This window comes from Scyliorhinus torazame, chromosome 12 (assembly GCF_047496885.1).
Source record: "Scyliorhinus torazame isolate Kashiwa2021f chromosome 12, sScyTor2.1, whole genome shotgun sequence".
NCBI classification, from domain to species: domain Eukaryota; kingdom Metazoa; phylum Chordata; class Chondrichthyes; order Carcharhiniformes; family Scyliorhinidae; genus Scyliorhinus; species Scyliorhinus torazame.
In genome coordinates this window covers 56816502-56829880 of record NC_092718.1, presented here as the reverse complement: position 1 = coordinate 56829880, position 13379 = coordinate 56816502, and the positions used below count along the sequence as shown (strand labels likewise).

Sequence of the window (13379 nt, the reverse complement as noted above, 5' to 3'; positions counted from 1 at the left end):
GTTTATTAGGTCTGAGGTCCTGCATCTCTTGCGGGAAGGAGTCATAGAGGCCAGCAATAGCCCCGGGAGAGCTCAGGTGGTGGTCGTCAAGACCGGGAGAAGCTCCGGATGGTGGTTGATTACAGCCAGACCATTAACAGGTTTGCGCAACTTGATGAGTATCCCCATCCCCGGATTGCAGACATGGCCAATCAGATTGCTCACTCTCCACGGTGGATCTGAAGTCTGCATACCACCAGCTCCCAATCCGTCCGGAGGATCGCCACTACACGGCGTTTGAGGCAGACGGCCGCCTTTTTCATTTCCTCCGGGTCCCTTTCGGCGTCACGAATGGGGTTTCGGTGTTCCAACGAGCAATGGACCGAATGGTGGACCAGTACGGGCTGCGGGCCACATTTCCGTACTTGGACAACGTCACCATCTGCGGCCATGATCAGCAGGACCACGACGCCAACCTCCACCGATTTCTCCAAACCGCCCAAAAACTTAATCTCACCTATAATAAGGAGAAATGCGTTTTCCGCACCACCAGGCTCGCCATCCTCGGCTACGTCGTGGAAAGCGGAGTCCTAGGGCCCGACCCTGACCGTCTGCACCCCCTCCTTCAACTCCCACACTGTCCCAAGGCCCTCAAGAGGTGCCTTGGATTTTTTTCCTACTACGCACAGTGGGTCCCCCAGTATGCGGACAAAGCCCACCCACTATTTAAGGCCACCCTTTTCCTTCTGGCAGACGAGGCCCACCAGGCCTTCAACTGCATCAAGTCGGACATCACCAAAGCCGCGATGCGCGCGGTGGACGAGTCCGTCCCCTTTCAGGTGGAGTGCAACGCATCAGAGGTCGCTCTCGCCGCCACTCTCAATCAAGCAGGCAGACCGGTTGCGTTTTTTTCACGCACCCTCACCGCCTCTGAACTTCGACACGCCTCGGTCGAAAAAGAGGCTCAAGCCATCGTGGAAGCCGTGCGGCACTGGAGACACAACCTCGCTGATAGGAGGTTTACCCTCGTCACTGACCAACGATTGGTAGCCTTCATGTTCGACAATACGCGGCGGGGCAAAATCAAGAACGATAAGATCTTGAGGTAGAGAATCGAACTCTCCACCGATAATTACGATATAGTATATTGTCCTGGGAAGCTCAACGAGTCCCCAGATGCCCTGTCCCGCGGCACATGCGCCAGTGCGCAAGAGGACCGACTACGGGCTATCCACGACGACCTCTGCCACCCGGGGGTCACCCGGCTCGCCCATTATATCAAGGCCCGCAACCTGCCCTACTCCACTGAGGAGGTCAAAGCTGTAACCAGGGACTGCCAAATCTGTGCGGAGTGTAAACAGCACTTCTATCGACCAGGTAAGGCCCACGTGGTGAAGGCGTCCCAGCCCTTTGAATGCCTCAGTATCAATTTCAAAGGGCCCCTTCCCTCGAATAATCGCAATACCTACTTTCTCAATATTATTGATGAGTTCTCCAGTTTCCCGTTTGCCATCCCGTGCCCCGACATGACCACCCCCACTGTTATCAGAGCCCTGCACAGTGTCTACACCCTGTTTGGTTTCCCCAACTACGTCCACAGTGACAGGGGCTCGTCGTTCATGAGCGACGAACTGTGTCAGTACCTGCTCAGTAAAGGCATCGCCTCGAGCAGGACCACCAGATACAACCCCCGGGGAAACGGACAGGTGGAGAGGGAGAACGCAACGGTCTGGAAGACCGTCCTACTGACCCTACGGTCCAGGAATCCTCCGGTTTCCCACTGGCAGGAAGTCCTCCTCGATGCGCACCATGCTATTAGGTCCCTCCTTTGCATGGCCACAAACCAAACTCCTCATGGCCGCTTGTTTATTTTCCCTCGGGGGGCTACCTCAGGGGCCTCGCCCCCACCCTGGCTGATGACACCGGGTCCAGTTCTCCTCCGGAAACACGTTCGGACCCATAAGATCGATCCCCTGGTAAAGAGGGTCCAGCTCCTGCACTCAAACCCGCACTACGCATATGTTGAGCACCCCGATGGTCGACAGGATACCGTCTCCCACCGAGACCTTGCGCCCGCAGGCTCCGCCACCACTACGTCCACAGTACCCCCCGCGCTGTACCCCGCTCTTTCTCCCATGCCCAGCGCCCCCGCGCCCATTTGGCTCCCGCGCTCCCTTCCACCCGGCACACCAGTCCGCAGGAATGAAGCTCAGGAAGAGCCGCTCCCGGAGTCCACCCTTGGGGCTGCACCAGACCCACTTCCCCAGCCACCTGAAGCGGCTGCAACACCAGTGCTTCGGCGGTCGCAGCGTACGATCCGGGCGCCGGACCAGCTGAACTTGTGACCCCTCACCCCCGCCGGACTTTATTTTTTTATACAGGGGGTGAATGTGGTGAATGTAAATACAGTTAATTCACCAGTTATATTCTATGTTTGTAAATACAGTTAATTCACCAGTTATATTCTATGTTTGTAAATACAGTTAATTCACCAGTTATGTTCTATGCTTTAACCCTGTGGGTTTTATTTGTGGGCCATTGTATGGCTTCACCCGCAGAGGGAGATGTTGGAGGATGTTAGAGCATGTACGGGCTCCACCCATGGCTCCGCCCTTTTGAAGGAGTATAAGAGTAGCTGGCCTGTGGGACTATCCTCAGTATGTACCAGTCGCAGGCATGCATCCACCGTTTTGCTCCAACACGAGTCCTTGAGTGAATTGATGGTTGCATCACAGCCCATGGTCCACGGGGACTATGGTGACTTTCAATGCACGACATGTTCCCTTTCTTTAAGACATTACGTTTCAAATACGAATATTTATGAAGTCAATTATCTGATAAATGTAGGCAATGCCGGCTCTTTTTAAAAAATAAAGAATATATATGCACAGTATATTTTGCACCTTACGTCAGATTTCTGGTAGTGTTAAATTTGGTCAAAAAAATGCCAACCACCGCTGTGATATAAAAAGTAATTTAATTACATTTCAATATCACAGTGTACTTTAAAAAGCACATTGTGCTCATTATTCCCTTTCCCTAAAGTAGAATGAACTCGATGAAATCTACACTAATAAAAGTGGTGTATTAAAATATTAAATAATACCTCGCCAAATAATTTTTTTTCAGTTGATTCCCTACATCTATGTAAGACATACCCTGTAAAAAGGCTTCAAATGTCTGGCATTAGGCATACCATAAACAGCTAGCATTTTACTTGATTGCATCCAAAAAAACAAGTTACACCATTGTACGATTCTTGGAAACAAGCTCTGAACGTCATGCCCAAAATGTGTTTTTATTTTACTTTAGTCGATGGATTGAACACCATGTTCAGCAATAAAATGCCACATTCTCTTGACTAACAACCTGTGCTCTTTCCAAAGACGGCATATTTATTTCATTCTTAGTCAGGCTGGAAATAACTTGTTCCAATACGGTGGGCGTGTATCAAAGCTGAGGGAGGGGAGAGGGAGAAGGGGAGAGAATGAAGGGAGAGGAGTGAGTCAGATTGCGGTGGAGAAGGAGAAAAGGAGAGTGCAAGTAAGAAAGTGCAAGCAAGAACAGAGGCAACAAAAGAGTACTGGGAAGGAAGGAAGAAAGAAAACTGTTAATTTCACACCTGCTTGGAAACATGTCCCCTCAGCATTTTATTAATTGCTGCTTTGACACTAAAACACTAAACCACTGCTCCCATCCTTTTGGACAACAAGGTCCAGAATTTCACCATGACGGACAATGGCTGGGATTCTCCCATCCCGCGTTGAAGGCAGCCCCCCTGGCGATTCTCGGCGCTCGACAGGCCGAGTGCCCACCGAGCCCCACCGGCATGGGTTACCACCCGGCGGGACCTCGGAGTTCTGGCTGCGCGGGCCTGGTGTGGGGGGGATCCAACTCTGCGGGGGGGGGGGGGGCCTCTACGGTGGCCAGGCCCGCGATCGGGGCTTACCGATCGCCGGGCGGGCTAATTCCGGGGGGGGGGGCCTATGTTGCTCCGCGCCGGGCCCCTGTAGGGCTCCACCATATTGCCCGGGGGCCGGCCCGGAGACGGAAACCCACGCGCATGTGCGGACGTGCACCAGCCATGGCACGCATGCTCGGACCCGCGCCCGCCGTGTCGCGCCGGTTTTCGAGCGCACAGCACTCTGCCGCCATACTAGCCACTGAGGAAGGGGTGAATGCCTGGGCCTGGAGGCCCGTTGACGCCAGCGTCGCTCACGCCGATTTTGACGTTGGCGTCAACACTTGGCCGGGATTTCGGAGAAGCCCGGCCAGCCACTCTGTTGTGGAGAAAATGGCAGAATTGGCCGAAAATCAGAAGTCCTGCCTCCAAACACAACCTCCCATTTTCACCGGGGGATGCGAATGGGAGCAGGACCTGTTTCACTCATGCACGTTCTGTGGAAGCAGATGGCCATTTAAATTAGCAGCTGCCTCCATTGAAGTGGGATTTTGGTTGGCCAGGAGTGTGAAATCTGGTGTGTGCAGACTAGACCAGGTATGGGGAAGGTTTTAACTTTGTAGATTGTTTTGGAAACCCTTTGGCTAGGTAAGGTACCCTTTAGGATCTGGTCCTTGGACAACTTTGGGGGAGATTAGATGCCCTGTGGGATTGTTAGAAGTAGGCCTAAAGGTGCATAAGCACATTTCTGTCATTGTGATTGGAATTGTCAACAGACCTGTCAAAATAAATTGTCAAAACTGTCAGAAGCACCTGTCAAAGGAAACTTCAAAGGGAGCAGTAAAGTTACCAAAGCATTTAAAATTCCTGACCTTTATATCTTCAAAAAAAAATGTCTGGACTGTAAACAACATTGTTTGCTATTTCACTCTGTTAGCATAAACATTACCGGATTAATGCTGTATGGCTGATTTCACAACCATCCAGCATCACATTAGGCTGCCTGGTATCTCACAGATTGATTAACAGGTACAAGTGGCTATAGATTCCTTGGTATTGGGCTATGAATTCAAATTCCTGTCGCTATAAGGGATTAGGCACTTATATGAAATTATTGTTGTTATAAGGCTTCAGGCTTCATTTAGTTGAAGTATAAATTTAGTAATTTTTTTGTGAATTCTTTTTGAATATAGGAAGAACTGTGAGAGACACTTTGAACATTATTTAATCTCATTTCTGCATGTGTCCTGTGATGTTCCCATGGTGGATATTAGATGAACTAGCATGGCAAATATAAGGGAAAAGGATGGTGGATGGAGAGAACGGGTTGACACGAGTTGACTCTGAGTTGGCATAGGGGCTGTAAGGGACTATGGGGTTTGGGTGGAGAATCAGAGGTTGGCAATAGGGATATATAAAGCCATGAGTGTGGGATATAGGTTTACATACGGGCTATAACGAGTCATCGGATTGACAGGAGCAGGGAATGAGTTGGCACAGGTTGGCATGTTTGGGGAATAGGGAGCATGTGAGGGGAATGTGGGCTGTTTATTGTTTTAATCTTTATTTTTAAACTTTGGATACAGTGCCAGATCCCCGAGGCAGGATTCCCACCCAGCCGGCCTCTGCACCTGGTATCCTCTTCAGTTCTTCTGGGCCACCACCCATTAGAACATTCCTTTCAGAAGACATTAAAAATGCAAACTGATCTAGCCTGTGGAGTTAACACCTACTTATCCAGAAACCTACAGAAACTGTTGCACAAGTACATCACGGACTTAGCGGCTACAACACAAAATTCTACAGAATGGGTGTGAGGAAAAACTATTCCATCACAAGGAGATGGAAGTGACTGAGATATAATCCCCCCTTGTGTGTCAATGCTCACATCGTCAAGGACCATTTGCACGATTTGCACGAAAACCGATTATCGAAACGTGACAGAGACCAGCTGGTGAGAAGAAATATTTGTTAACATCGCATTTTATGAGCAGCCTTGGTGAAAAAGTCAGTCCGTCTGGGAGACATGAACACAGAGGAAAGAGATCCAGTTCAGCAAAGGAAGGACCCTGCCTGCAGTGTTTTAGCAAGGCTAGCCATTTCCTCACCAACATGAGGAGCCAAGCCAGATCTTCGCTACAAGGCCTCGGCTACACTCCACCCAGATCAAAATCAGAAACCTGCATTTGCATGTAGTAAGCCATGACCAAATACTGCCAAAAATATTCAACTTCCATTTCTTCAGTGAATCTAAAGGGAATTGTCAGTCTGGGAATTTTCAGCTACCACCTTGCGAGACACACGAGTAACAGTGACTTTAAGTGCCATGCTACCTCTTTTATAGTCACCCTTATTTGTGTGTGCTTGTCTTGTGTGTGTGTGGGGGTGCTGTTGCGACTATATTCAAGTGTTGGAAAATAAAGTTATTCTTCTATTTTAAAATTTACGAGAAAATCTGTCATGTACCTATTCTTGAGAGTCACAGCACTACTTTAAACCACACCTTGATGTGGCGAGCCGAGAGATGGAAAACGAGGGGAACCATCCTTCCATCTCTCCCGTCCATAACAATTACAACAAACCTTTCAAGAACTCCACATGATGCAACTACAATCCACGTCATATAGCTGAAATGTTGAAAGTTATGATCTTGGCTGACTCATGAACAATGACCACTGCCAAATTATGAAAGGATCTCAACCCCATACATCCCAAACCCCTGTACCAGCGGGACTAATGGCCCAGGTCTTTCATTCAACGACAGATCACGTGCACCCTCCACTGACTGCGATTTGAACTGCCCTCTTCCTATTTTGTGCAAGAAACTTTGTACCTCCCAGTCCAACCTCCCAGTCCGACTTCCAGTTTGAATTCAGTGACAAACAAGAGTCTGGAGGCCAAACAGTGAGCGTAATTCCATTGAAGCCACATCTTCTGTTCCACCATAAACGCTGGAAATGCCCCTTAATGTCTTGTGTTTAATCGAGACATACAAGAGGGCATTGGATGATTATTTAGACAGAAACAACGTGCAGAGGTATAGGGAAAAGGCAGGAGAATGTCACTAAGTCATGATGCTCATATGGAAAGTCACGGATGGGCCGAATACCCTCCTTGCGTGCTGCTACAATTCTGTGATGTGATATAATACGGATGCTGCTATTTTTCTTCAGGTTAGGGTCAGGCACACCAGCTGAAAGACCTTTAATAAAAGCCCATCATAAATTAGAGAATGCAATTCTTCATTAGGAAATTAGCATTATAACAAAGACATACACAAGTGTATTATTCTGCTAGTAAGCTTCAGTGGTGCCCCTTTAAGGGCACAAGGTCTATTGAATGAAATATTCAAGTCACTGACTGGTCAATTCCACTCAGGCACATCCTAAGGTCATTGAAAGGGTACTATTTCTTCACAGACTAACAGGTGGCAGTAAATTCCTGGCTTTGCTCAAATGTCAGAGGAATCAGTGTGAAAAAAATAGATTATTCTGCATCTGTTCCTGATTGAAGTGTGACATCCGAAGTATGACGTTTGGATTGTGATAGGTTCAAATCCAGAGGCAAGAGCGTACATTGCATGTCATTGCTCAAGAGTCAATCAGAAAACACATTATTATAGAAGGATAAAAGCTTTTCAACATATAATGCATAATACATTATTTGGCAAAGAACAAACTCTGTTCCTTGAAGGCCACAAGATCCAATTGTTACTACTTTATGCAGAACCTCAATTTAATTTGAGTTTGAAGACTAGCTGAGATGTGGGGCTGTGCTGGAGGGAGGTGGGAGGAAGTGTTGAGGTGTCAGAGATGCAAGGTCTCATGGGGTGTGTGTAACAGGATTGTTTACAGGAGATTTTGCCCTCACCCCTTTCCCTCTCTCCCAGAACCACAATAGGGTTTTGCTTGTCCTCATTTCCCACCCAACAGCCTCTGCATTCAAAGCATCAACCTCTGCCATTTCCATCAACTCCAGCATATTGCCACCACCAAACACATCTTAATCCCACCTCCCCTGTCAGCATTCCATGGGGACCATTCTCTCCATGGCACCTTGATCCACTCTTACATCACCCCAACTCCTCACCCCCTTCCCACGGCACCTCCTCGTGCAATCACAGAAGGTGTAACACTTGCCCCTTTACCTCCTCCCTCTTCACCGACCAAGACCCCAGACACTCCTTTCAGGTTAAGCAGCGTTTCACTTGCACTTCCTTCAATTTGCTCGACTGTATTCGCTTCTACCATTGTGGTCTCCTCTCCATTCGGCAGACTCGGCGGTCACTTTGCGGTGCACCTTCGCTCAGTCTGCAGGTATGACTCAAGCCTTCCAGTCGCTTGCCATCTTGCTTTCTTGTCCACATGTCCGTTCTTGACCTGCCGCAATGTTCCAGTGAAGCCCAACGCAAATTGGAGGAACAGCACCTCATCTTCTGAATAGACATTTCACAGCCCTCTGGAATTAACACCAAGTCCAACAATTTCAGTCCATGAACTCTGTCTGCCATTTTGATTATTTTCCCAAACCCCTCCCCAACAGAGCTAGTCCGTAACTTGTTCTCATGTTTTGCTTTCACAGAGCGCTGACCCTTGTCCCGCTATTAACACATTCTGCTATCTGACCTTTATGCCACTATTACATAGAAACATAGAAAATAGAAGCAGAAGCAGGCCATTTGGCCCATTGATCATGCTCCGCCTCTCATTATGATCATGATTGATAATCAAGTTCATTACCCTGATCCAGCCTTCCCCCAATATTCCTTGATCCCTTTAGCCCCAAGAGCTATATCTACTTCCTTCTTGAAATTACACAACTATTAGCACCTACCTGTTACAACCTCAAAAAGCCTTAAAAGCCAATGATCATGCCTCAATTTTCTCAACGGGTAGAGTGAGGGCTCAAATCTTGAGACTGGATTAGGGTTTGCAGTGTGGGTGTTGGGAAGAATGGACTCAACGTGGAGGGGGGAAGCTTTTTGTTAGGAGGAGTGTGGCACTAAGACCAACTTGCAGGTGACCAGTGAAGCGGATCAGAATTAAGCGAAAAACTCGCACATCCACCTTGGAAACTACCCTTGTGGGACAAAATCAGGTGCAAGTAATATTAAAAGGTCAGTTCAATCACCACATGAAAACATTTCCAGTGTGACAGAAAAAGCACAACAGCAACAAGTGTGAAAGGAGAGTGTTAACCTGCACATGCTGGCGTGTATTCCACATAGGGGGATCGGCAAATTAAAAAAATGTCAAACCAATTGCTGAGGTATACTTCAGTGAGTTTTCGCAAGGAATTATGTCACTGCCATATCTGACCTGGCCGTGCACGCCACTGACAATGGGCTGGACCAAGTAGGAAGTGTTTCTTTCCTCCCCAGTTCAACTTGTTGAAAGCAAAACTGAACCGAGAAAACAAATTTGCAAAAAAAGGGACAGCAAACCAAAATGGAAGAATAGACTAAGGAAATTTAGGTTTGATTCCACATTTTCAGGGAGAACGTGTTTGTACTGCTTTGCATTTTTTCTTTCTTGTGCCATTTGTTGGGACTGGTAGTGCTCCCTGACACATTGCAATATTTTTCTCAGGTACACAGCCAGGCGGAGAAATAAGAGAAGCAGTCTCAAAACTATTTTTTGGGGGTGCATTAGCTGCTCTTTAACTTAAAAACTGCTTTTATTTGACAGTTGTAGATCCTTTTGTTATTTAAATTTTGCACAGCTGTTTGCTTGAACAAACACTGCAAATTCCACTAAACTTCAGCCTGAAACTTCGCCAAGAAAGCAACTCAATCCCAAGACTGTTCCTGAAACATTGGGTTAAGAAATGCAGACACAGAAAACATGCTAGATAATTTTGACAGCTTTTACAAGTAGCTTGATAAATTCTATTAGGGATTAAGATAATTCGGCGGGTACTGTTGTCCATTAATAAAATAATTCCCTTCAATGGATCTTCCACTTTCACTCATCCATGGACACAGTGCAGGCAGCAGCAACTGTTTAACTGGATTAAATAATCAAGAATATTTTAATAATTCATATTGCGTATTCAGTGCCAAGAAGATCCAGAATATGCTTGATTCTGCTAGGACAGTGGCGATGATAGTAATTATCCCAGAGACCTGTGTCAGAAATTCTTCAACTTTATTGACTCTGCAGATAATTATGGAACACGGCTAAACAGAAATGACTCACTTGGCGGAATTCCCCGGATATTCTTGGACGGATCCTTTTTCAGGATTTGTAAAGTGGATTTTAACGAAGGAACTTCTGACATTCTAACCAAGTGATTCAATTACTTGCTATTCAAATGCTGTTATTCTTTAGAATGCAGTCATGTAGTTGCATTTGGCCCATCGAACGTTGATGTTGCAACGGAAATAAATATCTCAATCAGCGCAAGAATCCATTTTATGGGAATATTTAAATTTTTACAGATTATATTTGATTGGTAAAACTAAATTTGCCTGATTATATTTATGTCTGAGCAAGCAATGTCATTTTTAAACAATTCATTCATGTGATGTAAGTGTTGCTACCAAAGCCAGAATGTGTTGCTCACACTCAATTACTCTTGTGGAGGCTGGGGTGAGCTGCCTTCTTGAATTATTGCAGTCCATCTGCAATGTTCAAAGTAAGGCTTTTTTCTAATGCACAACATTACAGTTTTTCAATTTAACCCCATATGGGGAAGGGGTGATCCAAGAATGGTAGAATTCAAATGAATAGGGAGGTAGTTCCTAACCTTTTTCTTCTTAGGCAGCTCCTTGGGATGGAGAGTGGCTAGCTTCCATTCCGGTTCAATGGGTTCTGAGATGGCTGATTCACAATCAGCAGACTCTGTCACATGCAGGTTAGGTGGTGCTTGACGGATCGGTTAGACAAATTGTTTGGAGGTTTGTGGCGTCTCTCCAATGCTCAACTTTGCCTCTGCATGTTCCCGATGGAGTTTCTTGATGTAATTGGTGCCGTTCAGATAAGACTTCTCCAGTTTGGTCAGTCACAAGTCAGGGACTGCCACGAGTTTATGGGGACACTTGATCTCTTTAGAGTCGCTTGGCGGTCATGCTTAAATTACTAACAGATATATTTTGTGACAAACTTTGAGATTTGGGACCTGGGAGCTTACCTACGCTCTCAAGATAAAAGTATTTAATGTTAAAAAATCCCAAGCAGATGGCAAACATAAACTATTTTTTAAATGTACACATTACAGAAGATTTTTTTAAAAACAAGGAAAAGCAATCTGTGGCTGCAAGTTATATCTTAACTTCGTAATGGAATTCTAGTACAACTAATTGACATTTTTTTGAAAACATCTGGGTTAAAAACATGAGTGTTAAAATAGTTGGCAACTTATTTTGGACACTCGGTAAAATGGCCTTTGGTTGTTTCAGGATCTCACAGGAAAGAGTCAGGAAAGAGAATAAAAATGTATTGCCAAGGTTGCAGCCAAGTGCCAATGGCATCAGCTTTTAATTAGGAGTGTTTTGCCGAAAACCTATCCAAGATGTGCTAAGGTTCTGAAACCACACAGTCATATGTTCAGATGTTTTATTCAGTGTCAGTCAGTTGTATTATTTATTATCCATTGTGGTGTACTCTGAAATATTTAACTTATCAAATTATATATATATGCCTGTCGTATGTCTTTGAAGTTTACTGTGCAATTAACTTGAAATTATCGATCGCAAAAATCACAAAAGAAGCATTGAAGAAAAAGACAAATCTGCTCTATAAAATGTGAATCGGAAGGAAACAGAAGACCCAATTAAATTATTGGCTAATATCCGGTCTTTTAAAAAGAAATAAAAGTCCTAATTTAAAATGAAAGATTTTTTTCAAGTGCTCAGATACGCTATACAAAGTATATTCAATGCTAAAGTTGCAGTCTAACTCAGGAGATATGAATTTGGAGGGAGTATGACTTCAGTCCCGAGGGAAGAAAATGCCAAACTACACAATATCATTCACAAAATTATTGAGGCTCCTGCTTGTAATAACCTGCATGGAACACATGGGGCAGGGTTGATTGTTTCCCCTGTGTGGCTCAAGAAGTATCAGCTCCCCGCTATCTACAGGACTGATACCATGTTGTACATAAGGTCGGTCAGATAGGAACCGATCGACAGAGAGAGAGGACCCAGTGAGGTTCCACCGGGCTCCTTTGTTAATAGTATGTATTATAAATAAATGTCTTCTTAGTGTTACTCGTCTGACTCTGTTAGCCTTTATTAAACTTCTCACTTTGCAAATGTACATAGGGCTTATATAAAGTGTGTGAACTCTCCTGTCATGATATGCAGACATGCAGATAATGATATACAGACAGGCACAGACAGGCAGCTAATGAACACAGAGAACAGGACATGACCAATGAGCAGGCAAGACACTCAGGGGTGGTATCTCACTATAAAAGGCACGAGGCACTCACTCTCCGCCTCTTTCCACTGATGAACATCTACGGAGTGAGTCAGGGTGTATTTACAGTATCACACCTCCAGCACGTGGCTAAGAGCTAGTCTGGTTCAGTCAGACAGAGTAACCACACTTCGGTTAGCAGAGAGTTGAACTCATAGAGAACTGCGCTAACTGTGCTACTGGTTCAATAAATCAGATTGAACTAACTCAAGGTCTGGAATATCTTTTTGTTAAAGCTGCATCCAGTTGCAGACTGTGTTATCCCAGAGTACATAACACGACATCTCCCACCAATGATTTTGGTCCATGCTAGCACACATTTTCCTCGGTCCAACAATTCCAACTGCAGCCAACCAGTACAAACAAGGGCATGACTTAACAGGAAAAAGAGAGTCCCATTTTGGGCATGTTTAGCCAGGTGTTTCTCAGCACCTGCAGCACTGAGAACGACCCCACTATCAAACAGGACTCTCTTTTTGTTTCTGGCCTCGGCAAAGAACATCCTGCTGAGGCTGCACTTATCTTCATTGCCTGCTGAGCTCCTCAGTACGGGAAGTGATCAGGGCCCATTTTTAAATGCTGCCACGATCCCTCAACCCTCCACCGTAGCCTCCAGACCCAACCAACACCTCAACTTACTTGTTAGGAGGTCTTCGAGCCCCCCTCACCCCACCTCATAAGGGCAACCTGCCACCTGGGCACCTTGGCACTGCCAGTCTGGCAACCTGGCAGTGCCCCTGCTGGCCTGGCAGTGCCAAGGTGCCCGGGTGACAGTGGGAGTGCCAGGGTACCACCTTGCCCAGAGCCTGACCACCCAGGGGCCTCTGATAGCCTGGGAGACCCCCCTTTCCAGGTGCCAATACACCTGGTCCACGTTTGTGTCGACAAGTGCGAAAAGGTGCCACGGCGTTCGATCCAGGGCCTTGGGAGACTCCGCCACTGACGTATTTAAGTGAGGCTAACTGCTCACATAAATCTGCAAATCCTGATCCCGCCCAGATTGTGGCATCTCGCAAGATATCATTAGATCTGGATGTGTCCTGAGCGTTGCAGATCTCGCAAGAGGCCTCTCGCAA

General features: G+C 46.2%; 1 protein-coding gene and 1 long non-coding RNA gene across 2 annotated transcripts in view; one reads left to right on the top strand and one right to left on the bottom strand.

The window, feature by feature from the left end:
- The window catches only part of LOC140387181 (uncharacterized), a 39225-nt gene extending 32971 nt beyond the window's left edge, over positions 1-6254 (top strand). Inside the window, exon 3 of the long non-coding RNA XR_011933770.1 lies at positions 5467-6254. This is a non-coding gene — a long non-coding RNA (uncharacterized lncRNA). The remainder of the gene's footprint in view (positions 1-5466) is intronic.
- Positions 1-13379, bottom strand: part of adamtsl3 (ADAMTS-like 3) — an 869253-nt gene that overhangs the window by 691335 nt on the left and 164539 nt on the right.